Raw genomic sequence first — 27,599 nt, 5'->3', positions numbered from 1 at the left:
CATCTGAAAGATCCCAGGGCAGTAGAAGTGAACCGTATCTTTAGTGCCCTGAATGATAGGGAGAGGAGCCTGGGTGCGCTAGGCCGAGAAGGTTCCTGGAGGCAGGGCCCTCTGTCAGAGAGGAGCATCCAGCTGGGCTCAGTGCCCCAGGGGAGCACAGCATGCCGAGAGGGAAAGGCAGGTTGTCGAGCAGAGAAAATCACACCTGGAGCAGCTTGGACTCAGTCTAGATTTTCACTGCACCCACCTCAACATAGGGAACTAAAAAAGAAACAGCTAAGAAAGTGTCAGGTTTATTAAAGCAGCTGAGTTCCTGTTTCCCTCAAGCTCTCTAGCTCTGACCTTCCCACTATTTTTAGATGTTCCAGAATTCTCCGCCTAGCCATTCCCTACACCCCCATGAAGAGTGCGTGTGTTTCCTGCCTCTCCTGCCATTGCCAACCTCACTTAGCTTCCTGTCTGACCCCGAGGCCCAGTTTCTGGTGGGAGTCTTGGGGACTCCAAGTGTCACAGGCCCCTCTTCTCCCCGAGTCTAGATTCCACAAAGAACCACCCAGGACTTGGACTCTTGAAGAAAAGAAAGCCTGAAATCTTTCATTGGCTGGGTTTTTCACCGTGACTGGTTTTCATTAGCTTTTCAAGTGGAAAATAAATTCCCTGCAGTGGAAAGTTGCCACTTGTGTGCAGAGAGTCATTGTTCGTTTAATATTTCTTTTTTATGCCGAATGACCCAGGCCCCAGTCTGCTGGGGCTCTGGCCAGGGCGCTGGAGAAGTATGCTTTAGAAACCTTCCTGGCAGGCCCTGTTTGAGGAGCCAGTGGCCGCTTGCCTCTTGTTAAAACTTCAGGGTTGCAGAAAGGTGAGCAGCTTTGCATCTGCTCTCCGTTGCCCAGCCCAGTCTGCAGAGCCCGGACCCTCTTCTCAGCTTTCCCTTCCAGTCCAAGTCCTGGTTCACCTGGTGGAGAAGCTTCTCAAAGCCTCCTCTGCCTCCCAGCCTTCCTCACCCTGGAGCTGAAACGGAGGATGGGGCGGGGGGAGAGAAAACCAAATCAGGGAAGAAGTCCAGCAGAGAACACCCCAAGTCACGCTGCTTTGTGGAACCAGAGGGGGCCCACCCAGGCTCCGTTCTCCATCTAAGGGGCCAACTCTGCAGGGCTGAGAGTAAGAGGGGTCTGGGTTCCCAGGCCAGCCCCCAGGGGCTTGAGTGGCAGCTTAAGACAGGGGTGAAAAAGAAGAGAGACAGACGGGCAAGAAGTAGAGACTTGGCCAGTGGCAGCAGAAATGGCCAGCGGGGGCCTATGTGACTTGGGATTCCTTCGCCAGCTGGATTCCCCATGCCAGGGGATGAGGAAAATTTAAGTCTCTACCAGGAAAATTCAAGCCTGGAGATAATTTAAGCTTTCCTGGGACTCTGCCAGCCATCTCCAGGGTTTTGTCAAATTTTCCACCTACTCTTTTGCCTCCGAAACCTCAGTCTCCATCTTAGAAACCCCACCCTCAACACCAGCCCTTGGTTATTCTGGGGGGTTTGTAGATGAAGATGTGTGGGGTAAGGGGTTTCTGGGGACTGGCTGGGGCTATGCCCTTTCTCCCCCACCCCACCCACTACCCACACGCACACATTCTTGTGTAGGGGACACTTAGAGAATCAGGTATTGGGTTGTCCTGCTTTCACCCCTAGAGAAGTGCCAGGCATCCACAGAGCCCAGGACCCCCCCCCCCCCCCCCCCCGCCTCGTCCATTGCACCTGCTCAGTAATCCAGGGTCTTTTTTCTACTTTATTGTGGAAATATGGAACCAAATCCCACAATATATAAAAGTGTTATATAAATATGTATTTTTTAATATCACAGTCTTCCCCTCTCTCCTTCTATTCCCATCTGTCTAAGGATTACTATTTTGATATGTACCTTGTTTTTTTTTTTTTTCCCACTTATAAAAACACATTGACAGCGTTCCCGTTGTGGCTCAGCAGTAACGAACCTGACTAGGATCCATGAGGATACAGGTTCAATCCCTGGCCTCGCTCTGGGTTAAGGATTCAGCATTGCCAAGAACTGCAATGTAGGTCGAAGACGTGGCTCGGGTCTGTCGTGGCCACTGTGGTACAGTGGGTTAGGAATCTGACTGCAGCAGCCCAGGTTGCTGCGAAAGCGAGAGTTTGATCCCTGACCTAGTGCGTATCCCTGGTGTGTTTCGGGATCCGGCATTGCCACAGCTGCAGTGTAGGTCCTAAGTGCAGCTTGGACAATCACTGGCCTGGGAACTTTATATGCTGTGGGTGCGGCCTTTAAAAAAAAGAAAGAAACTCATTGACCTACTGACTTTTGTCCCCCCTGGACAAAGTGGGAACACACAGTATTCCTAAACTAGCTTTGTTAAAAAAATCTAGCATATGTCCGGTTATTGTTCCAGCTAGGGAGCTATGGATCTGACTCATTGTTTTTTAACAGCTCTGTTGCATCCCATTGCGTGGATATGCTATTGTCTTCTTAGTCCTTTCAGGCTGTCATAACAAAAGTATTACAGACTGGGTGGCTTATAAACAACAGGAATTTATTCCTCGCAGTTCTGGAGGCTGGGAGGTCCAAGATCAAGGCACTGGCAGGTTCAGGGACTGGTGAGGGCCTGCCCCCTCTTTCACAGATGTCCTCGTGTGGCAGAAGGGGCGAGGGAGTTTTCTGAGGTCTCTTTTCTAAGATCACTAATACCATTCCTGAGGGCTCCACCCTCATGACCTCATCACGTCCCAAAAGCCCCAGCTCTGATGACCATCTCACTGAGGGTGAGTTTTCAACGTCTGAAAGTGAGAACACAAGCATTCGGTCTATAGTAACCATGATTTTAATAACAGTCTTTTGCTGATGGACATTCAGGTTGTTTCCAGGTTGGGTTTTGTTGTTCTTGTGGGGTGCAGGGTTGTTTTTATTTTGCTCTTGTTATCAACAATCCTGTAATAATTACAGTGCATCTCTCCAGACATACTGGGGTTTTGATGCTATAGGTCAGAGTCCTACAGAGGGATTGCAGAGTCGGAGGAAATGTGAGTTTAAATGGTACCCAGCACTGCTCAGTAGCTTCTCAAGATCTTGCAGTTCCCACTCCTTCAGAATAATCTTCAACTCCCAAACCAGAGGGTGATAATTTCTCAGGGAAAGCCTTTTTTTTAAATATTTCATGTCACTTTTAGGTAAAACATGTGAAATTACTTCCTAAACTCTAAAGTGTTTATGGATCAGATATCAGCTGGTAATAACTTGCTCCTCAAATTCTAAGTAGTAATGCTTCCATTCTACAGATTTTCCTAAGTCATTGCCTTGCCAGGGTTTCTGAAAGTTCTCTGAGAGGAGGGGTGGGGGGAGAATGCAGTTTTAGGGTCACCTCTGATTCCTCTCTCTGGGCAACTGTGAAATCATTCTGTTAATAGTCTCATACATGCCGTTCTGTCCCGTGCCACATTAATCCAGATTGGTACCCAGCCCTTTTCTGTGACACACACACACCCCTCATACACAGTTGTTTATATATGTCCAGACTGCTAAAACTTTAGGCGAATGGAAGGATCTACATCTTAGGATACATATAACCTGAAATGCAATACACCTATGGCTAAAAATCCCCCCAAACCTTTCTGAAATGGGCTCTAGTCTCTGGATTTTTGCTTGGCCTTTCTCCTTCTCCCTGTCTTTCTGTCCTCTCTCAGAGGAGCAGCAACTGCCAAAATAATAATAAATCCCTCCTTTTCCTATGCACTAACATTTAGTCCTCCCACCCACCCTGTTCCTGGATTTTGCCACAGCAGGACTGAAGAGCCTTTATATAATGAGATCACTGTCCTTAGAAAGGAGCATGGCTTATAAATAGTAAGGTCTTCTCTCCTTTCCACACCAAAAGGATCATTCTTTTAATCCACTCTCCACCCCCAAGCAGAGTGTTGTTTAAAAAATGTAAATCAGATTACATTGCAACCCTGCTCCATCCCTACTGGCTTCCCAAAGCCATTAGAATAGAATCCAAACCCCTTTTCTGGGCACAGACCTGTGCCCTTTCCTGCATCCTCCTGGCATGCATCCATCTCTGTTCTCAGACCTCCAGATGCATTTTAGGTTCTGCCACGTTCCCTGCCTCCCTTCTCCCTGCACGCAGTGTACACGGGAGCGCAGCCGAGGAGGCCTCCTTTACCACCCCAGGCCTCCTTTACCCCTTGCCCACCCAGCCCCCACTGGGAAGCACTGGATCTCCTCTCCTGGGGGCGGGGGTTGATCACACAGCTTTCCAGATCTTTTGTTCCATACTTGGACTCTGGCTTTCAAAACTCTTGTTCTCTGCCTTATGCTGCAACTGTCCTTTCTTGGGGTGATGGTCTGACTGCCCCAAGTTGGGGAGGGAGGGGTACAAGGTGACAAGAAGAACCAGGAGCAAACATTTGAATGAGTGTATCAGCTCCTATTCTCTTTGCTAAGACACCCTATCAAGTCGGCTGGTTTCTTTCAGTGAAAACTTGGATAAGCTGGGGAGGGGGGGGCGGTTAGGGGGTAGGGAGGCACCCCAAGGGGCGTCTTGAGGGGTAGGGGGCGGTTTCTGTCCAGCCAACCACCTGGCTTACTTCAAGAGAAGGGTGAGCGCCGACAGGGGATCCAAGGTAATGAAGACGTTTCGAGAGACTGTACATTAAAAGAAAGAGGAAACCTGAAGCAGGGAAGACAAACTTTGCGGAAGGAGCAAAGATCTCCAGAGCATTTCTCTGGTGTTTTGCAGTCACGACATCCTGCTGCCTCTTTCCAGGCTACGGCGACAGTGTCCTCACTGTCTCCCATGTCCCCGCCAGAGCGTTCCCCACACACTGACAGAGTGACCCTTCTGCAACGCAAATCTGATTGTCCCTTTCTGCCTACAAGCTTTGGTGGCTCCCCATTGCCCTCGGAATAAAATCCAGACTTTCCAAGTCACCGCGAGGCTCTTCATAATGTGGCCCTCTGCCTCTCATCCCTCCGCTCCTCACCTTCCACTCTTGACTTGGCAAATCACGCTGCTGCCCTTACTTCACTCCCAGCCCTCCCTGTGCCGGACTTTTCCTCACCGCTGGGCCTTCGCACAACCACACACCTCCCCTGGAACTCCCTGCCTTCTCCTCCAGGAGCTTGATTTTATTTTTTGCTTTTTTTTTTTTTTTTTTTTTTAAGGCCTCAGGTGTGGCCTACAGAGGTTCCCAGGCTAGCAGTCAAATGGGAGATATAGCTGCTGGCCTCGCCACAGCCACAGCAACGAGGGCTCCAAGCAGCATCTGCAACCTACACCACAGCTCACGGCAACGCCGGATCCTTAACCCACTGAGCGAGGCCAGGGATCGAACTGGCATCTTCATGGATACTAGTCGGGTTCATTACCACTGAGCCACAACAGGAATGCCCTCCAGGAGCTTTCTTAATCCTCACAACCAGCGTGGGAGGAGGGGATACTTATCCTGGTTTTAGCAAGGAGGAAACTAAGGCTTGGAGCATTTCAGTGCCATGCGGAAGCCACATAACTTTAATAGCAGAGGAGCCAGGGTTTCAAACCAGGTCTGTCTGACATTTCTGCCTTTTCCAACATAGTGCTGCCACCGAGGCCAGCCGTCTCAATGCACAGATGCGTAGGGGGAAGCGTCGTGATTTATCTTTAGAGGACAAGAACGACCTAGATGCTGTTACCTGACAGGACATGGAGGCCAGGTAGTTGTGCTGGTGGGAAGGAATCAAGAAAGGTCCAGAAAGACAAATAGCATCTGATGTCACCTATATGACTGTACCTAGAGTAGTCAGATTCATGGAGACAGAAAGTAGAGGGGTGGTTAGCAGGGGCTGGGTGGAGGGGGGAATGGGGAGATATTGTTTAGTAGGTACAGAGTTTCAGATCAAGATGATGAAAAAGTTCAGGAGATGGAAAGCAGTGACGGTTGTACAAGGATGGGAATACACATAATACCACTAAACTGGACACAAAATGATTCAAATGTGCATGTTATGTGTATTTTACCGCGAATAAAACAACTTTTAAAATTACATAATAAAAATTATAGAGTTCATAGAAAAAAAGGAGTTAGGGCATAAGACTTGAAAACTTGCTCACTTACACATTTTTAAAAATACATAGGAACCTAACAAAAACAGCAATGTTTTACAGGTGTTAAATGGTTTTAAAAAATACATAAACACTACAGTAAAGACGATACTTCACCTTGAAGGAAAAAACAAGATACAGAAGAGAGTCTCAAATTTGTTAGTCTCAAGACCCCTTTACCCTCTTTTTTTTAATAGTTTTTTTTTTGTTTTTTTTTTGTTTTTTTTGTCTTTTTGTCTTTTCTAGGGTTGCACCTGCAGCATATGGAGGTTCCCAGGCCAGGGGTCCAACGGAGCTGTAGCCACTGGCCTACACCACAGCCACAGCAACACGGGATCCAAGCCACGTCTGTGACCTACACCACAGCTCACAACGCCAGATCCTCAACCCACTGAGCGAGGCCAGGGATCGAACCCGCAACCTCAGATTCGTTTCCACTGCACCGCAACAGGAACTCCCCCTTTACACTCTTAAAGCATTTTGAAGAACCCCAAAGGGCTTGTGTGTCTGTGGTTTAATCAGTATTTTCCATATTTAAAATTAAAGCCAAGAAATGTTTAGCAAACAAGAACACAGGAGCGCACAGTCCGCTGGGGTGATGATGTCATCACACATCACATAGCCTCCAGAAACCCCACCACACACTCGTGAGAGAATGAAAGGGGAAAAGGCAAATAACATTTTGATATTCTCTTCTTATGAGAACAGTTTCAGCTTGTGGGTCTCCTGAAAGGGCCGAGGGGACTCCTACATATTCCCAGAACACACTTTGAGGATGGCTGATCTATTCTAGAGCTGAGATAGGGTCTCTCGAGGGGCCTGTGGAGGGGGTGGAAAAGGGGTGGCAGGGTATCTGAATGGGAAGTCAAGTACTGTCAGGAAATGTCCCCCTAGGGAGGAGCTCCAGAAAGGCTGATGGATGGATGCAACAGGAAGGGCAGAGAGGCCCAGTCGGGCTCGCCGGGCCCAGGTACAGTGATGCCCACAGCCAAGCCATTGGCCCAAGGCTGCCCACATGGCACTGCTCCCCAGGAAGATGGCTTCCAGCCTTCCCCTGGGCCCCAGCGGCAGGGATCTGCAGGTCATTCCCGAGTTGAAAAAGGAAGGAGTAGTTGTTCAAGATCAGCTTTGTTGCTGGCCCAGACAGGGGTGGCCAAGATCTGCCCTGCGATGTTCCCGCAGATCCAACGTGAGTGGCAGCCAGTTTAATAAGGCTTATTTAAAAACAAAACAAATCAGCTTATTCTTGGTGTGAAATGAGTTGTGTTTGGCCTTAATCCCCTGTGGTCAGTCCGCACTCAGGGGCTATGCCAGCTGTCCCAGTCCCCACAGACTGCCTTAGTGAAGGTTATGTCCCCTTTCCAATGACGAGGAGCAGAAATCCAGTAATGCATTCAGTGCCGTGAAAACCTAATCCCAAATATCATTTTTACTCATCTGAGGAATGTTAACTTGCTGAAGATTCAATTCAACAAACACTGTCTCTGAATTGAGGTCATCCATTTACTTAATTGTAACATTGCTGCTTCTCACATAAAGTCTGACCAACACCCAGGTCAAGGCTCTCCGGTGGGTAATATTTACCAGGTTTTCTGGTCCCCTCCCAGTAAGTGAAGCCAGGACGGAGTGGGGATTGGGAGTGTGCCCACGCCAGTGCCAAGCAGAGGCCCCAGAACACACAGGCATTGGTGGATCAGGAGGGACCACAGGCACAGGGAATGTCAAACAACCTGCCCCTTTGGAGGTGCTCGGATGCTGGAGGAGCCTCTTCAGCAGGGGAGCTCCTGGGCCACGTGGGGGCAAAGGGGGAAGGGCTTCGGAGCCTCACAGGAGGGCCCTTGCGTTACCGGAGTAGGGCACTGTGGAGGTCAAGGTTCTCTAGAAAATAGAGCTGATAGGATGTACGTATATGTAGAAAAAGATTTATTCTAAAAACCAGGCTTACACAACCACAGAGGCTGACAAGTCCCAGATCTGCAGGGTGAGTAGGCAAGCTGGAGACCCAGGAGAGCCAGGGATGTGGCTCCAGTCCGAGTCTGAAGGCCTGAGAAGCAGGAGCACCAATGGCGTCAGTTCCATTCTGAGAGCTGGCAGACTCAAGGCCCGGGAGGGGCCAATGCGTCAGTTCTAGTCAGAAAAACGGGGAAAACCAACATCCCGGGCAGAAGGCAGGCATACAAGAGGAATTCTCTCTTCCTCGGAGGACGGTCCCCTTTTGTTCTAGTCAGGCCTTCAACTGATTGGGTGAGGCCCACCCACAGTAGGGAGGGCTTTCTGCTTTGCTTAGGCTACTGATTTAAAGGTTAATCTCATCCCGAAATAGCCTCCCAGAAACACCAGAATAATGTATGACCAAATATTTGGGTATTCTGAGGCCCAGGCAAGTTGTCCGTAAAATTCAGCCTCACAGGCACCCAAAGAAAAAGGAGACAGTTATCTCCACATCAGGAGAGAAAGGGCGGTACTCACTCAGAAGCAAGGAAGAGAGGAAAACTGGCAGCCCCATCTCAGGCTGGTGGTTGCGGCGGGGCTGGGGCTCCCGTTGTGGGTCCTTCCTGAGTCCTGCAGCAGTGAAGAGCATGCCTTGGTGATAGGCTAACCTTGAAGGGCCTACGCACCCGTATCTTTAGAAAGCCAGGCCAGGAGACACCACCGCCACTTCTGAGGCCAAGGAGGACCTGCCACCAGCTGCTGGGCCTTTCAAGATAAAGTGACATCCTAGACCAAGGTGTCTCCTGATGACATGTCTACAGCTTTATTGATTAAGGCCAAGTCTCTAAACAGCCAACAATGAGAGAAAAGGGCCTTTACAATGGAGAAAAGGAGGGAATAAGAATCCAGAGAACCTGCCCAAGACACTGTACAGGCAACACCTGACAAGTTTATCATCTCATAGAGCCATGAAGAAGGTCACAGTGGCCTCCTGTAATTAATTAATCACAGTCAACATAACTGAGTGCCTCTAATAAACCTGCTCTCAACTCATTTGTTCTGTTAACACATTAACTGGAACAACCCCAGAAGGTGGGAACCAGTATCCGCCTCATTTTATAGAGGAAGAAAGTGAGGCGCATGGGAATGAACTGGCAGGGAATCATATAGCTTCTGCGGGAAGAGCTGAGATTTGAACCCACACAGTCCTTCCAGAATCGACCACTCCACTATACCACCTCCTCACGTGAGTGGGTTCCCCACGTGGGGTCCCCCGGGTTTGGGTTATACACTGGGCCCCCAGGAAAGTGAACTGAGAAACACAGTCGGTGCAGACCCGCGGGTGTAGACCCAAGGGCGCCGCTGAGTGGAGTGAAAAGTGGGCTCGCCAGTGATGAAGAGAAGGCACACCAGCTTCCAATCTGGATCCCTCTGTCTCCTGTCTTCTCCCTGCCATGGCCATTGGCAGCCCCAGGGAGAGGATTACCAGGAAATTAGGAAAGAAACAGGTGGCCACTTGTTAAAGAAAAAAGCCAGAGGCCCAAAGTGGCATCACCTGTGCTAAAACCTATGCTGCTAGACCTGGGTTTCAGAGCTGAGCTAAGCCTAATTTTGACCTTTCCTGGACCGTAGTGGTAGCCAGCACCAGTGAAGCAGACTGTCACGGGGAGGGGGGAGCTCTCCCTTCACCTACCAAGGGATGGAGATGTCATATGCGTGGCAGACCCTCCCCCTAGCGCCCCTACCCCAGAAGTGACCTGGTCTTTTCCTTTGCTTATGGCTTCCTTGCCCCAACCTCCTCCTGCCTATAAAAACCTTCCATTTTGTACAACCCCTGTGAGCGCCCTTCTGCTTACTAAGTGGGCTGCTGCCACCTTCATGAATCATTGAGGGAAGCCAATTAGATCCTCGCATTTCCTCATTTGAATTTTGTTCTTTAACACACTTAAAGCAACCATGGGGGAGGTGGCAGCTCTGAGGACGGCAGTAGGGGTGCCCTCACCTACAGGAAGAGCCGATGTTCTGGGACAGGTTGCCAGGAGGCTGTTTGCTGTCTGAGGGTCCTTATCATCCTGTGCCCCCTCCAGGCTCTCCTCTTAAGTCTGTAAACCCATGCTGACAGTGACTCTAAACACAGCAGACAATCCATCAACCCAGTGGCCCCTCTGCTCCAAACTGCTGCGACAATGCTTCCCCAGCCAGCCTTGGGCCTCTCTTTATCCCTGAGGAAAACAGTGAAGGCTGCCCTTCAAGTCCAGAGCAAGCTCTGAATTTTAATTCTGGGTTTAATTCCATGTGGGTTGATCCAGGAGCCTTTCGGAGACGGATTAGCAGCCCTGACACTCAGCGACATAAATCAGCACCCAGTAAGCCCAGCCCAGTGGAAGTCTCCCTGGGACTCAGCTAATGCTCCTGGGAACGACTCCTCTGAGCTCTGCTCACCTGGAGCAGGATTCAGCAACGTGATGGGGAGGCAGCCAGGGAGAAGGATATGGCAGAGATAAGAGGTATTACTGTAATACCAGTGGCCATGACTCCTGGGGTAGGAGGTCTCCCTCCCCATGGCCCTTGATGGACACACACAGACACCAAAACCAAGAGGACAAAAGGGAGTCTGAGGAACTAGGGCTTGTAATCGGGTTATCCAGAAAAACAGAACCAATAGGAGGCAGACGGGTATAATCTAAAGGCCTGAAAACCAAGACAGTTGATGGTTTATGTTCTGGTCCAAAACCAGCAGACTCAAGACCCAAGAAGAGCTAATGCTTGGTTCGTGTCCAAAAGCAGGAAGAGCCTGATGTCCCAGCTCAACAGTAGACAGGAGGAATTCTCTCTTCCTTGCAGAAGGGTCAACATTTTTGTTCTCTTCAGGCCTTCAGCTGTCTAGATGAGGCCTACCCATAGGAAGGCAGCAATCCGCTTTTCACAGTCTATGAATTCAGATGTTAAGCTCATCCCCCAAACCACCCCTACAAACGCACCTAATATACTGTTTGACCAAATATGTGGGCATGCTATAACCCAGTCAAGTTGACACACAACAGTAACTCCCGCAGTGCTCAAGGTAGAAAAAGAGACTACTTAGCCTAAAAACACGTAAGTGCTATGCAGGAGAAGTCACTTTGACCCAGGAAGGGCCTGATTGTCTTGGAATAGCTCAGCCTGAGGCCAGAGCAGGTGCAAAGCCAAGTGAGACTGAGTGACTGCGGGAGTGAAGAAGAACCCTGAGGAGGATCCTTGGCAGGGGCCCAGGGTAAGGGGACATGCAAAATACATACAACTTGGGCCATAATTAATTCATATGCAAATCCACAAGAGACCACTACCTTCTGTTCTCTAAGCAAAATCACTCATGCTGATCTGAGGGATAAACACTGTAGCACAAATTGTTCACTCAGTCCCTCCAATAATTACAAACCCATTTGTGGAGTGATTTGTCTTTGTTCTGGCTGCCGCCAGCTGGCAGGCCCCTGTCTGAGCCATGGATGACTATCACAACTGCATCAAATTCTTCCAAGGGCGTCCCCATCAAAGGGATGGTCACTAGGTCCCTGGCACCTAGTGTTCTGTTGCAGCCAGTGAAGCATGGCCTTGCGCCCACACATCATGGCTAGGAACACACACCTACCACATGGTCTGGAGGCAGAGTGCCCCTGGGACTGCCTTGCCACCAGCTCTGCTGTGCCCACCAGCGCTGGCTACTCTGGAGTGGTGGGCAGGCATGATGCTTACCCTTGCTGCCCTGGTCCATTTGCCCTTATTCCTGCACCTGACCAGCTGGGAACCCTGGGCTGCCAGGGTCAATGTCATTTGATGATTTGTAGTCTCATGAACTCATAGTTATTTTTACCATCTGATATGAGAGGACTTCAGTATTTTAACCACAATGAGGGCTTACCAGTGGGTCCTCACAAAATAATAGCCCTGATCAGAGGGACCTGGGGACATGCGGAAGGAGTGGAGATAGAGGGGGACCAATGAGGAGGGGTTTCCATACTGGCTAGACAGGAGCAGCTGAGTGAGGCCACCCAGGAATCTAGAACGAAGGCCCCCAGCATCACTGTGGAGCTGGAAAGAGAAGCTAGAAGTACAGGTTCTGCTTTGAACATCTTCTGACCTCTGCACACCTAACCACCCAGTGGTAAGAATTAGAGTGGAGTGCTGGGCATACATACCCTGTACCAGGCACCTACTCCATGCCAGGCCCCATTTCTCAAAAAATCTCCTTAAAGAACATATTAGCTCCTATTTCACATGAGGATAGTAAGGCTCAGAGAGTGTACTTACTCATTCATCCCATAGATGAACATACTGGATACTCTGCCAGGCACTAGGTAAGACCCAAACAGACATGGGCCCTGTGAAGCCCTGTCTTCACAGAGCTCACAGTCTGGTGAGCAAGGCCCACATTAAAGGAATGAGCCTGCAAATAAATATACAAGTATACATCACCACAAAATACAGTAAAAAAAAAAAATGCCACGGGTCCACCTTCTGTCTGCAGGAGCCCATGGTTACTCAGCCAGTGGTGGCAGAACCAGGATTCTAACCATATCCTTGCTCTTCCCACTGCTTCCCCAGCACTAAGCAAGTGGGGATGGAGGGGCTGATCCATCTCCCCTTTGGACGTATCTTAGGCCCCTGTGGTCCCAGGTTCTCACCTCTGCATTCCCAGGTCTATCCTCCCTCCCTCAGTGTATGGGGTTGAGATCAGTCAGACATGGGATGCTGGCAATGGGGTCCTTTCAAATATGTTGAACTGTAGCTGGATGCCTTGAGGCCCATTGCTGACTTGGCTACTTACCAAAGATGAGACATTTGTTTTACCCAAATTCTGAGGGGGTAGATCATGGTGGCCTTTTACTAAGCCACCTACCACCCCTCAGGAGCTGCTTAGCTGCTTTGAATGAGCATTGTCATCTGTGGTTGACTAAATTATCAACCCTGAGTCTTCACCCCCTCCCTGCACCCATGCGCTTGCCGTGGGCAGGTCATGGGCAGGCTATGCTCTCCGATCCCTGTCACTGGGCTCAGCCACATGACTGACTTTAAACCACGGGATGTTCGTAGATAAGATGCAGGCAGGGACTTGAAATATGCTTGAGCTGTCTTTCCTAGTGTCTCTACTGCCATTGCTGTGTTGCCACTTCAGCCTGGGCCTTCAGTGAGATTCATGGAGTAGACTGGAGCCAGCCAGACCTGCAGCTTGAACCAGAGCTGCCCAGCCAGTCCCAGCAACAGCAGCTGGTCCTGGCTCACCCTTAGAAACATTGAAAATAAACAGCTTATTGTTGGATGTCACTGAGATGATGTGGTTGATTGTTACAAAGCAAAAGGTATCTGATACAGTATTTTAGCCTCATAACAACTCTGGGAAGTACTGTTCTCTACCACTTTACAGATGGAGAAACTAGAATTGAGGTATATACTTTGGCCCATGTCATAAAATTAGCTTGTGGCAGAGTTGAGGTTTAAATCTAAGACTTTCTGGGGCTAAAGTCCAAGTTATAGTCATGGATGCTACTTCAGTAAAATCCTTGCATTGATGCAGATCTTGTGATGATGTAAATTTCAGTGTGGTGTAATTGACAACTGGCCCCTGGAGCCTGGAGGGGCTCAGCTGCACAAGCTCACCCCAGTTGTTTTATAAACTTACCAGTGATGCCACCCCATTTCCTGTGTGTAAATATTGAGTCCCCATTTAATGGCATTACAGCAGGTCTTATTGTTTTATAATTAGCTAGAGATTAAGAACAATTTTTCAAATAAAATTTCAGTGTCTGGAAAAGAAAGAGAAATGAAAGGAGATGGTTTGTATTTAAGAATATAAAAATTCCTGCGAGGGGAAGAAAATGATCTTATTCTTTATTTCAAAGGGCTGGAGAGGAGCTATCACAACACCCAGAAGATCAGCGAGGAGGCTCCTGTGGTTATCATCAGGCAAGTGACGATGGTGACATGATCCAGGTGAAAGGGTTAGGAGAGCACCTGGAGAGTGAACGCGCAGGTGGACCAAGTGCCCTAAAGCCACGCTGTGAAGGCAGCGGGCAAGTAAACCAGCTTAAGCTCAGTGGACTCCCCCAAGTTCTTCCTCCCCATCCAAAGTTACAAGCCACAGAGCCCCACTTGGCTCGGAGCCGGTTTCCAGTTCACTGGGCACCACTTCTCTTCTTCACCCGGGGGGAGGGGTCCCCAATTAGCTGGAGGAAGGGTCCCCAGCATGGTCCTATGTCCTCACAGCAGGAGGGCAGCTGCGTAGTCAGGGCTCCTCCCTCTTCCCACGGCTCTGCCAAGTCCGCATGGCCAAGGTGTGTCCCCACTCCACCTGGAACTGCTCCAGCCTCAGGGGGAGGAAGGACTGGGTTGAGGCTCCAGAAATTCTGGAGTGTCTTCTGGTTTTCATAGAAGCCAAATCGGGGGGCCGGGGGGGGAATACTGCATATGAATCCAGGGTTGAAATGCTTTCCATCAGAGACTGGTTCTTCCATCTTCCGTACATGAACTGAAAGCCAGGAGGCTTGATTTGCCTGCCAAAGGATGTCCCAAACCTCTGTTCTTCACCCGTTCAGGCTCAGCTCTCAAGGAAGGCCAGGAGACAGGGATCAGAAGCCCCTGGCCTGTGTCTGGCTGTCTCTGGTGGCAGCAGGCATGTGCTTCCTCCTCCCTTAAAACTCAGTAGTGGAGACTTGGGGGAAGTAAAGGAAAACCATGTGGGTCACCAAAATATACCACGATCATGGCCGTACTCTCTCCAGTGTCCCCTGACTTGACTCCAGAGTCCATTTCTGCTGGGGCGGGGTACACCTTTCCCTGCTTAAGCATCTGGGTCATGGCTTTGCTAAGTGTTTGTTTCTAAGCAGACTGACTTAAGCGGTGACTAAGCTTGGAAGTCATAAAACCTGGTACTAAACCTGTCAGTGAGGCTGTTAGCTGAGCCACGATGCAGTCTCTGGGTGTCTTTGGCAGCAAGGCAAGGCCTCTTGTTCCAGCTCCTCCAGCTGCCCCAAGCAGTCCCTGTCTGACCTGCACTGATATCTACAGGCTCCCAGGAGGTCCAGCTAGGACCCACCTCGGATGCAGAGCCAGACTGAGCCTGAGTAGAAAGATGGATCAGAAGCAGTGAGACCAGATGACCTAGGCTTGGTCATTTTTTGAAACACTTTCTGCATCTCTGGGAAAAGAATCTATGGGCAAGGATTTGATGGAGGGGGTTGTCTCCTTGGGGGTTTCCAGCTCAGCACATTGCAAAACCTTCTGACTCCTGTGGATGGTTTCCACACACAGTGGCCATGAAACTCGCAGTCCGAGGAGCCTGACCTCAGCTCAGCTTGCCACGGGACTTAGGCAGGCAGCGTCTTCTCTCTGAGCTTCAATTTTGGTCTGCTATAAAATGGGAATGATGGTATCGCCTGCTCTGCCTGCCCCACAGGCATGTGAAAGGCTTAAGTGGAATACTGAATTCAGAGAATCTGGAAGGCGGGGGGGTGGGGCTTGTAACAATGAAGAATAACATGTCTTGAGTTCAACCCAGCAGACCTTTAGCAAGTGCCACCTTTGCGCCAGACAATGTCTGGGCACCAGAGATGCAGAGGTGAGGGAGAGAGAGAGATTTTCGCCCCCATGGGTTCAGGACCCTGCAGGATGCTTGGAGGAGACAAAGAGGTATCCTATTAGTAGCACTAACAATAATAACAGCTTGGAGTTCCTGTTGTGGCTCAAAGGAAACGAACCTGACTAGTATCCAAGAGGACTCAGGTTCAATCCCTAGCCTTGCTCAGTAGATTAAGGATCCAGCATTGCCGTGGGCTGTGGTGTAGGTCACAGACGCTGCTTCAATCTGGCGTGGCTGTGGCTGTGGCATAGGCCAGGGGCTACAGCTCCTCTTGGACCCCTAGGCTGGGAACCTCCATATGCTGTGTGTGTGGCCCTAAAAATAATAATAATAATAATAATAATAATAACAGCTCTTTCACCGAGCCCTTGCTATGGCCCAGGCTTGAGCTAAATACTTGACATATGTGGGATTCTGGAAAAACTATGCGAGGAAGGCATTGTTTCCATTTTGTGAGTGAGGAAACTGAGGCTCAGTGAGGTGCAGTCATTTGCCCAAGGCCCCTCAGCTGGGAAGTGAGTTCAAATTCCCAAGTCACTGTGACCCAAAAGAAAATGATAAGAAAGTTCATATTCAGGTTTCTTCCTCATGGAGAAATTGAAAACTTTGAAACACTTTTTCTTTGTTTCTGCTGCAGCTGATTCAATAGTTCTTAAGCTTGAGAGTGTATAGGAAATCACTCGTGGTGTCTGTTAAAAGGCCAATTCTTACCCACCTTGAGATACCCTAGTGCCTCAGGTCTGGAGTGGAGCCCAGGAATTTGCAGTTTAACTTGCCCTTAAAGAGACCCCACTGAGAAAACTGAAGTTTGGCATTCCCGTTATTCACCAAAGTATTGAGCTGAGGGAACTTTTCCCCCTCTTTCTCTCCTCTCCTTGTGTGACCTCAGCTTGCGATTGCATCATCGAGGGCATCTGATGAGCCAGGAAAGAAGACATTTCCTAAATATGCTATAACTCGGCCAGAATCCCAGTCTCTACATAGAGGAAGATGTGTAGGGGTGAGGCAGAGGTTGTCAGCTGCCTCCCCAACAACCTCCCCTTCCCTGGTCCCCCTGTCCATGTTCTTTCTTGCTACATAGAACCCCAGTCCTGTTCAGGAATCAGGGATATGTGTTTTACAGCAGCTGGTTCCCAGCCCCAGGGAGGAATCTTGACTGGTCTAAATGAGGGGTTTGTATTTATTTATTTATTTATTTATTTATTTGTCTTTTTGCCTTGTTTAGGGCCACTTCCCTCAGCATATGGAGGTTCCCAGGCTAGGGGTCTAATCAGAGCTGTAGTCACCAGCCTACACCACAGCCACAGCCACGCAGGATCCGAGCCACGTCTGCGACCTACACCATAGCTCACAGCAACACCAGATCCTTAATCCACTGAGCAAGGCCAGGGATTGAACCTGCAACCTCATGGTTCCTAGTCAGATTCGTTACCCACTGTGCTACGATGGGAACTCCCAGGGGTTTTCAATCTTGGCTCTACATTCGAGTATCTGAGGAGACTTTAAAGACACCCAAGAATGGATCCCATCTGAGATCAGTTAAAGTTGAGCCTCTAGGACTGAGATCTGGGCATAGATGGTTTGGTGGTGTTTTTTACAAGTCTGCAGGTGATTCTAACGTCTAGCGTGGTGAAGGACCAAACCAATCATAATAGTAATTCCATTCTCCTTGCTAGTGATTGACTTAAGAATGGACACATGACTTGTTTATGGTATGAAGGTAGATGTAAACAGAAGTCTGGTCCATATTCTTTAAAAGGAGCAGGACTTGTCTTCTGCTGGCATTTGAACATTGTTGTGTGAAAGTGATGGCAGCCATCTCGTGACCATGAGGGGTAAGCTTGCAAGGGTCAGTATGCTGAAGATGGCAGAGCAAAACCATGGCAGGAACCTGGGTGTTGTATTTGCCATGGAAGTCTTGCATTTGCTGCTGAACTGCTAAGTTAACCAACCCTGGAGCATCTCATCTCTGGGCTTCTGGTTACATGAGATAGTAAATATTCCTTATTAGTTAAATCACCAGTTAATTTTTTGTTGTGGCGGTGGTGCATTTTTGGTGGTTTTTATTTGTTTTGTTGTTGATTCACCAGCAAAAATCATCTTAGTTGACACAAGACAGAGCCTATCAAGGCCGCCCAGTCGGTTCCAAATGCCCTTGTAACGCCCTTCTTATCCCTTATGCCTCCCTTCCACAGCACCTAAGCTGAGTCTGGCTCCCTTAGGGTTCCAGAGAGGCAGAACATCGTACTGATTAAGCCCATGGCTCTGTCACTCAAGTCAGCCTGCCTGAGTTCAGATATGCGTTGTAAGCCTCAGTTCACTCATCTGTAATTTGGGGATAATTTTTACCTATTTCCCAAATTTAGGAATTCAACATGTAGATTTCATGAGATAATCCATGCAGAAATCCATTTAATGACGTTCTTGGTGCCTCCAGCTTAGTATTGAGTCAGACCCAGAGAGTCTGAATTTACTAGAACATTCCCAACTTTTCCTTAAAGGCAACTCAGTAGTAAAACTAAAGCCCTCTCTATGATTATTATTGTAAATGTCAAGAAAAGGCTATCACAAGGCTCTGTCTCGACTCCTGTTTCAAGACATGAGGTCTCCATGGCCCTTCCAAGGAAAGGAGTGAGCATGGCTTTATACATCCTCTGACAAAGCAGAGATGAGGGGAACAGTTATCAGACACAGCACGGACACACGTGTCACCACAAGCTGTTCTTGCCACTGTAACTGTGAACTTGACAATGCGTTTCCTGACACATGATTCATCAGGCTCGAGATATCCCATGAAGATGCCTGTCTGTCCCTGTGTTTCTGTGACGTCTGTTGCCTGGTACTCAGGAGTACTTGAAAGAGAATCACAAAGGTGCGAGAAAGCAGCCTCCTGGCCTCTCCTGGTGAGCTGTGACCCAAAGGCTGGAGACTCATCAAGCCAAGAAGTAGGTCTGCCCCTTCTGGAATGTCCTGATTCCAGGGCATGAGTCTGGGTTACAAGTTCAAGAAGTTCCTAAGGCAACCCCCTCAGCAGCGGTGGCCCTTTCTGTAGCCACTGCAGCCTGCAGTATCCGTGGGCAGTATCCAGGCAAAGGACACCAGTGGCTAAAGACATCTGCCTGGTCTCCCTGGCATTCCAGCCTTGGACTGGGCTTTGCCAGCAGTCACATGCCCACGTTGAGGTTCAGCATGGCTAGCTCTGAGGGCTGGGATTAGACAGGAGGCAAGGCTGTCCATATTCTACTTTAATTACCTCTGGTTGAATTTGTTGCTCTGAAAATATGGGGTTATCAATACATTGTTTTTTATTCCCTTAAAATGAAGATAGGAATTGGTGGGGAGCAGAGGGGTAGGGTGGGGAGCTGGGGTCCAGGGACCCTTCTATGACTTGTCTGCAGTGAGAGCTTCCTGTTGACTTAACCCAGATGGGGTCTGGACAGCGAGCGTGAGGGAGCAGTGCCCAGCCTTGGCCTTCTTCTTCCCTTCTTGCTTCCAAACACTGAGTTTGGTACCCACAGGCTGAACCCACCCTTGCCCTTCAAGGCTTGATCACTCTGTCCATGAGGCTTATTCAGAGGCTGGGCTCAGGCCCCAACACCAAAGCTGATCTGGATGCAGAGCTGAGGTGAAGCCCCATACTGCCACCTTTTGATTATTTTTCCATGTGTGCCTGCCCTTGCTTTGGCTGTATTTCTACCAGTCCCCTTTCAAAAGATTTAATTGTGGCACTTAGCTATAGCCCCAAAGTATAAAATATAACATAATTAACACCCATATGCCCACCGCCTAGCTTGAGAAACAAGTTTTTAAACTGAAAAGCTTTTGCACAGCAAAGGAAACCAAAAAGAAAACAAAAAAACAACTTACAGAATGCGAGAAAAATAGTTTCAAACAATGCAATGGACAAGAGCTTAATCTCTAGGATATACAAGCAATTTATACAACTCAACAGCAAAAAAGCCAATCACCCAGTGGAAAAATGGGCAAAAGACCTGAATAGACCATTCTCCAAGGAATATATACAGATGGCCAACAAACACATGAAAAAATGCTCAACATCGCTGATTATAAGAGAAATGCAAATCAAAATTACCATGAGATACCACCTCACACCAGTCAGAATGGCCATCATTAATAAGTCCACAAATAACAAGTGCTGGAGGCATTGTGGAGAAAAGGGAACCCTCCTGCACTGCAGGTGGGAATGTAAACTGGTACAGCCACTATAGAGAACAGTTTTGAAATACCTTAGAAATCTATACATAGAACTTCTATATGACCCGCAATCCCACTCTTAGGCATATATCTGGATAAGAGTTTCCTTGAAAAAGACACATGCACCTGCATGTTCATTGCAGCACCATTCACAATAGCCAAGACATGGAAACAACCTAAATGTCCATCGACAGATGATTGGATTTGGAAGATGTGGTATATATACACAATGGAATACTATTCAGCCATAAAAAAGAATGACATAATGCCATTGCAGCAATATGGATGGAACTAAAGACTCTCATACTGAGTGAAATAAGTCAGAAAGACAAAGACAAATACCATATGATATCACTTATAACTGGAATCTAATATCCAGCACAAATGAACATTTCCACAGAAAAGAAAATCATGGACTTGGAGAATAGACTTGTGGCCACCCGGGGGGAGAGGGAGGGAGTGGGAGGGATCAGGAGCTTGTGGTTATCGGATACAACTTGGAATGGATTTACAATGAGATCCTGCTGAGTAGCATTGAGAACTATGTCTTGATACTTACACTGCAACAGAACAAAGGGTGCGAAAAAAAATGTATACATGTAAGTGTATCTTGGCCCCCATGCTGTACAGTGGAAAAATAAATAAATAAATTTAAAAAAAAGAAACAAGTTTTTACCAATAGAATTGAGGCTGATCACACTCTCTCCTGCCCTCTCCTCGAAATAATCTGAATTTGGTGCCCATCTGATATGTCAATAGGGATTAAATTTGGCTACAAATAACAGGAAAACCAAACAATTGCTTAAGCAGGGTAGAAGTTAAAAAGAGATCTGGAGGAAAACAGTTCAGGGCTGTGGTGGGAGCTCCATGGCACTCAAGGACAAGCTCTCTGTGTACCACCATCTACAGCACAGTTTCCACCTCCTGGACCAAGACAGCTGCGAAGATCCAGCCATTTCATCTACTTTCAAGCCAGAAGAAAGAGAAGGGAAAGAAAGGAGGTGATTTCTTGAAAGCTGCATTGGTTATCACTTATCCCATTGCCCAGAATTTAGGCACCAGCCAAACCCAGTTGCAAGAGAAGGTCGAAGATGTAGTTTTATTCCAGTTGGCCCTGGGCCTAGTTAGAAGTCTCCTAAGGAGTAGAGGGAGAGTGAAATTGGGAGGCACCTAGTGGTCTCTGCCACATCACAGTCTTAACCAGAATGCCAGTTTAGGACCTTGACATGTTAAAGAATCATTTTTAAAAAGAACATCTCTATCTATTTAGTGTTCTTCAGTAAAAACTATCCAAATAATAAAGCTCAATGAATTTTTACAAATGGATCAAGAAACAGAAAATTACCAAAAACCCAGAAAGTCCCCATAAAACAAGAAAGAATTCAATTAGAAAATAAAATCCCAGGTTTGCAGCTAGCTCATTTCATGTTGGCCCACGAGAATTTAATTTGTACTACTCCTTGATCTTACAGGGGTATAATCCCACTTTCTCTTGCATAAATCTTTGGCCTGATGAACGAACTGAAACTGAAGTTGAACTTTCCTTAAGAGAACTCCTGACTGACAAGAGATGTTCATGGACTTGGTTCTAAGCAACATTAGATATGGAGAGATGGCATTTATTGTGCATCTACGATGTGCTAGCGGCTATACTGAGTAAAGATGCCACTTTGATGCCATCCCCACTCCTGGATCTGCCATTGACTGGGGGGTGTGAGCCAGCTCTACCTTAGGCTTCTCATCTGCAGAATGGGAATAATATTGTTGTGATATCAAGAGAAAAATGTTGCCCAAGTAGTCTATCAGTTTGAAGCTCAAGCTCAAGACATCACTCTGTTCTTTTCAGGAGACCAAATTTCTGAGTTCACCTGGCACCATCATCCCGCAGCAGATGGATGGCTCTGTTTCTGATGGTGCCTCTCAGCTTCCACGAAGGCAAGAGCCACCCATCTCCCATCGCAGAGCTGATGGCAGTGCGAGCACTAAAGAAGCATCTCTCTGCTTGGGAGAGCCAAGGGCTTGCTCTTTTTCCTTTTTCAACTTCATCTAAGTTGTGACCCCTCTGCCTGGTGCTGCGACAGCCCTCCCCTAGGTTTCTGGAACTCTCAGGCTGTCTACGTGTTTGACTTTTGGGCTGCCTTCTTCCCTCTCTCCCTTTCATGCTGCGCCAGCCCATATAGACTTAGCTCTTTTAATCTTGCTTCCTAAATCATTTCTGTACATCAAGTCCCTGAAAGTGTTTCCCCTGAACTCCCTCCAAACCATAGCTAAAGCTCTTACCTTCTGGCAAATTCATCAGAGCCAATTCAGTCTGCCATAGCTGCTGTCTTGCCCAGGAGCAAGATGATGTGGAAAGTGCTGGAGGAACAGAAAAGGCAGGCCCCGGCACTCTAGGGGGTCGCCCTTCCCCACCCCCACCCCGTTATAAAGATGCTGAAACAGCATTGAAAGGTCTCAGATGTAATTTGCTTTTTAGTCTTGACCACAGCAATATAATTTGGTGGTTAAGGCTTTGGATTCTAGCACAAGTGCCTGGGTTAATATCCTGGCTTCATCACTTGTTTGCTATGGGATCTTGGCCAAGTCACTTAACTTCTTGGAGCCTCAACTTCCTAAGCTATAAAATGGGAATGATGAGTGTTTATCTCACTGGGCAGTTATGAGAATTAAGTGAGATAATGCATGCCTGGTACTTGATAACTGCTCAATGAATGTTGCCTGTTGTTGGTTTTTTCCTGTGGCCTACCCAGTGTCTGTTCTCCTGTCATCATTAGCAGAACCCTGATTTTAAGCTGGGTGCCAATACACCTCGATTTAAAACAATGATGCTAATGTTTTCTGGCTTCCTTTGCACCCAGAAGTAGTCAAATGACAGTTCTTGCCAAGGTGACATCAGCTGGAATCCCTGGTAGTGCACCCAGGAAAGCCTTTTCAAGAGAGAATGAATTAGCATGTGCCTGTCCGCCCTTCTCCTTTTCCTCCTTTTTTTCATTTAGAATGGGAATGTGATGTCTGGAGCTTCAACAGCCATATTCTAACCATGAGCCAAATTTGAAGGTGGCAGCCATATGCTCAGAATGATAAAACAGAAAAATAAAAGGAGATGATGCCCTGGAGCTGCCATCCTGGCCTGGAGTGCCTGCCTTCAGACTTCTTGTTACCAAATAAATGAATGAATAATAATCTGCTTAACCCTTTAATTGTCAGGTTCCTTACTACTAGCGACTGTGCACAATTCCTAACTGTTAACAGCCCTAGGCTTCTGCTGATGAGGACAAACTCCACTTAGAGCTGGGTAGGAGCCTGAAGTGGTTTTCAAACTGTGTGCCACAGAGGTTGAGGGGTTCCATGAGCCCCCTGTCAGGCTGGAGATTTTGAGTGGGGGATTAAGGGACCATGCTGTCTCTCCCTACCCCATCTTCTTTTCCAGTGTCATTTTAATGTTTTGCAGAGGGAGAAGTGGCCCAGTTATCTTGTGTTTAAAGAACAGATTCCAGGGCAAAAAAATTACAAGGTTTGGAAACCAGTGTTTTTTTCCAACCCCCTCATTTTTACGGAAGAGTGATCTGAAGCCCCAAAAGTAACAGTGAGGCCATTTGCCCAGTCAAGCTCATCCAGGCAGAGCCAAGAGGAGAACCCAAGTTTTCTGCTCTTTCCAGGGGCCCTGCCAAGTGCTGGAACTGCCACTAAAAAAAAAAAAAAAAAAAAAAAAAATTCAGATCCAAAGAGTTTACAATGCCTGACGAAGCCCCAACCCACTGAGTCCCGATCAGCTGCCCGCTCTAGGGGGAATGGACAGACCTCTCCAGTTAGAACTAATGAGGGCTGGGAATGCCCTTTCAAGGCTCCAGGCAGCCAGTCTGCCCTCCTGCTGAGACAGAGTTGGACCTGTTTCCTCTTCTAAGTAATTCATTAATTGTTTGTTTATTTTTTTTTTTTAAACACACACACACCCTAGATGCAAAGGAGTGAATGGGTGGTGTGAAATTCTCAGCACATGGGGTTCTTTGTTCTTGTTCCTGTAGTTCTCCTTTTCACAACGCTGGCTTCATCAGTTCAAGATCAATGGCTGCTAAGTTGCAGCTGTAAACACTGCCTCATTCAAGGTTAGAGTAGCCCAGAGTTCTATAGCAGGAAGTTAACTGTGGGAGGGGTGCTGGAGGGCCTTTATCATGGAGCCTTCAATAACTGTTCAGAGGCGCTGTCCTTGCAGAGTTGCCCTATTTGGGCCCACTTGGTCCACTCAGTAGAAAATAAATTGCCACTTGAGTGGAATAACCAGATGTAGTAACAATTCAGAATACTCACTCTAGGACTTGAACTCTTTTCCTCATCCCCCCATTCCACCCAGCCCTCCATCCATCCATCCTGCATGTATTTATTGAGCACCTACTCATGGTTCTAGCACTGGCCCAGAAGACAGGCATGGTCTTCTCTGGAGCTTATTGGGGGGGAGTGGGAAGAGACTAAAAACCAGCATGTTTAGGCAGACAACAGCAGAGCCTGTGGAAGCTGCCCACAGGAGGCCCTGTAGCCCCATGTAGCCATTGCCAATTGAGCAGAGCTGGCAGGAGACGTAATAGCTATATGGCATCCTTGAGTCGAAGTATCACTGATGCCACCATCCTCCTTGCAACCATAAATATCTTTGAGATCACGTGGGACCTTAAAATGGTTTCAATCATGAACAGCAAACTGCAGGGTGATTAGTTCACCAACGTGCTGGTTGAGGTTCCTGGTTACAAACAATAGAAGGCAACTCTGGCCAATTCAAGAGAAAATGCCAAATCTATACCGAAGACATTGGGTTGCTCACAAAATTGAAAAAGAAACAGAGAAAAGAGGCAAGACCATGGAATTTAACAGCAAACACACAGGAAAAGCTTTATTGAGACGTCACTGTTGGCACCACTGGATACTCCCCACCACAGCCATTTCATTGGCAAGCCAGTGGCTGCCACCCTAAACAACCTCTGCCAGCCCACCTTTTCAGGTCACTCCAGATTCCAGGTCCCAGGGGAGAGAGCCAGTAGTCAACATGAGTTAGGTGCTGCCCCCTAGTGGGAAAGAGCAGAGGCCCTCTGCCTGAAACCTTCCTCAAGGTGCTGGAGGCTCCACCTCCCACGTTAACCCCCCCTATGGGAGAGTGAACCTACTCCTGATCAGGTTCACATGCTAGATCCCCTTAAAAGAGGATCCCTTTTAAGGTGATTGGTAGCACAGCTCAGCCCTAATTATCCGAGGTCTCTTGCCTTGAGATAATTACCATGGGATAGTCCTACTAGAAAAGACTTTTGAGATCTATAGTTCAGCACTCTTGTTTCAGAAGCTCAGAAGGCCTGGTTCGCCTCAGCTGGGACTAGAAGACAAGCCTCCCAGCTCCACCTCCAGTGGTTCTCTGCCCCACTGCACTGTCCTCCAGCCTGCAGCTGGCCTGCTCCAGTGTAGGACCAGGACAAAGGGGAGGCAGGTGTTGCCATAGCAACTGCGAATCCCTGCTTTTCCAAGTATGGATGAATTTCTTGAGCTGTCATACTTTTCCAAGAAGAGATGAGTAGTAGCTCTATGTGATTTAACCCTTATGCCTCTGCAAACATAACTTTCAGGTGAAGACATTAATAATCCAGCAAAACAACCCTTTGCCTGGCTCTGTATATTCTTTCTGAAAATATAATTGCCTCAGGGACAGGTCCATGAACACCACAGCAGGGGTCTCTGGGCAGCAGGGAACCACAGTGCCCGGAGTGACAGGAGAAAGAGGAAGCAGGAGGGAACCTGGGCTGACAGAGAGGGAGCTGGGACTTTCAGTGACTTCATTATTTTTCATCAAGCTGGCACAGCAACCCTGCATCTTGGCTGGACAGGGCAATTAACAGCTCCCCAAGCTCCTAATGAGTCGTTTTCTCGAGGTTTAAGAATTTAAGAGTCCCTCGGAGTTTCCCAAGGGAATTTATTCCTGGGAGCTGACTTCCCCAAAGTGTCCTCCCCTGGGTGCACATGGTTCACCCATGTGCACATGGGCTACTGGATTTGGCCAATTGGTTGGAAACCGGGAATTCTGGATTCAGAGCCATGACCTGTGATTTGCAAGGGGTGATTGGTAGCACAGCTCAGCCCTAATTCTAACATTCGTAATCATGTCTGCCAAGGCCACTTCCCCTTCTGGGGCAGCTGAGGGGTCCTGCTCCCCCAGAAGCTTCTTCTGAGACTCTCTTTCCTTGGAGGGGCCTCCATGCTTTGTTCCTAATTCACCTGGGATTGGACCCAGCCCCAAAAGGCAGGCCTTATAGTTGATCAGGGGCTAAAGCTCTGTCCTAGAGCAGAGCCTAAGGGATCCAGACTCTCTCCTGGGGAACTTGAACTTGAGACTTGCAGAAAATCTGTTCCTGGGTAATAGCAAGACCACTGGAACTATTTGCTGAGAGGAAGTTGGTCTCGGGGGAGAGAAGGCTCCAGGGGCTTGGCTGCTTGAGAGGATATGGAGCATCACACGAAGTACCCTGTCACCTGCAGCACCCTGAGTTCATCTCTTATCTCTGTGACCCAAAGATCCTCTTTCACAAACACACACATGTACACACACACAGCCACGTGGACAATGGGACACTTTCATCCGACTGACTTAAGCCTGAAGGACCCTACCTTTGCCTCACTGAGAAGATATATGCGATCCCTCAAAACTCAAAAACTGTCTCCAGTTCCTCACTTCAGTTCATCCCTGAAACATGGGCAGGGTCAAAATCTAGGAGCAGTTGATTCCTCCACAAGTGAAAATATTCTCAGTGGTCCATAATCTTCCAAAGTCCTAAACTCTCACCTTTAATAGCCATTTAAGAACTGTTAACATGAACCAGTGGAAGAGGCCTTGGGTTTAGTGGAAAAGTGCTGAGCTTCAGTAAGTTATGAAGGAGTCTCAGTTGCCAGGCCTGCAAACTTGAGTGTGGCTTGCAAAGCCTGGGCTGGTCCTTGTGCACCTCCAGCCCTTCACCCGCCTTCTGGGAGCAGCTGCAGCCATAGCCAGTGCTTCCACAGTACTGTTTCATGATTGCATGCCCAAAATGTCCCCCCCGCCCAAATTCCTTTCCAACCTTCAGTACTGTAGGAACTAGAAATTTTTTTTATTGCAAGGTATGGAAACTGACATTGAATTGTTAGAAGGCTCTGGGATGCCTCGCAGATACAAAAGAATAGTTTAAGTACCATATCTCAATAAGAACATGGATAGGACAGCTCATGAACCTGGGAGCTGTCACTCTAGAGAAGTGGTTCTCAGCTGGGGGATGATTTTGGCAATGTTTGGAATCATTTCTGATTGTCATGACTGGAGACGAGGCATTAGAGACATCTACTAAGTGGAGGCCAGGGAGGCTGCTAAGCATTCTACAGTGCACCAGACAGCTCCCCAATACCACACCCCCCCCCAGTCCAATCAATCCAAAATGTCAATAGTGCCAAGATTGAGAAACTCTGCTCTTGAGGGCTGCTATCAACATGATTTGGCTCCAATGACATCCAGCCTCTGAGACTCGCCATTCCGAATTTCAGTGTATTGGGCCACCTTGAGGCTGTGTCCACCTGCCTATCAGCTATAGCCGGGGAAACAGAGGGACCTAACAGAGATCTAGCCACAGGGGGCCCTTCTTTCCATATTAGGGGATTTTTTTAGTGGCCATGCATCCCAAGAGCTGTGGTCATGGATCAGACAGACATCACCCTGCAGGGAGCCGTCCCAGCTCCCTTA

The 27,599-nt window shown here is 48.2% G+C and overlaps 2 long non-coding RNA genes across 2 annotated transcripts in view; one reads left to right on the top strand and one right to left on the bottom strand.

Annotated features, from left to right (window-relative positions):
- Positions 1-14,388, top strand: part of LOC125116615 (uncharacterized) — a 36,944-nt gene extending 22,556 nt beyond the window's left edge. The window contains exon 3 of the long non-coding RNA XR_007132391.1: positions 13,908-14,388. This is a non-coding gene — a long non-coding RNA (uncharacterized LOC125116615). The remainder of the gene's footprint in view (positions 1-13,907) is intronic.
- Positions 1-27,599, bottom strand: part of LOC125116614 (uncharacterized) — a 96,068-nt gene that overhangs the window by 37,094 nt on the left and 31,375 nt on the right. The window lies entirely within an intron of this gene.

The sequence above is a fragment of the Phacochoerus africanus genome, chromosome 15 (assembly GCF_016906955.1).
Source record: "Phacochoerus africanus isolate WHEZ1 chromosome 15, ROS_Pafr_v1, whole genome shotgun sequence".
Lineage (NCBI taxonomy): Eukaryota > Metazoa > Chordata > Mammalia > Artiodactyla > Suidae > Phacochoerus > Phacochoerus africanus.
Note: the sequence above shows the minus strand (reverse complement) of the source record. Positions and strands in the feature narration are given on the sequence as shown.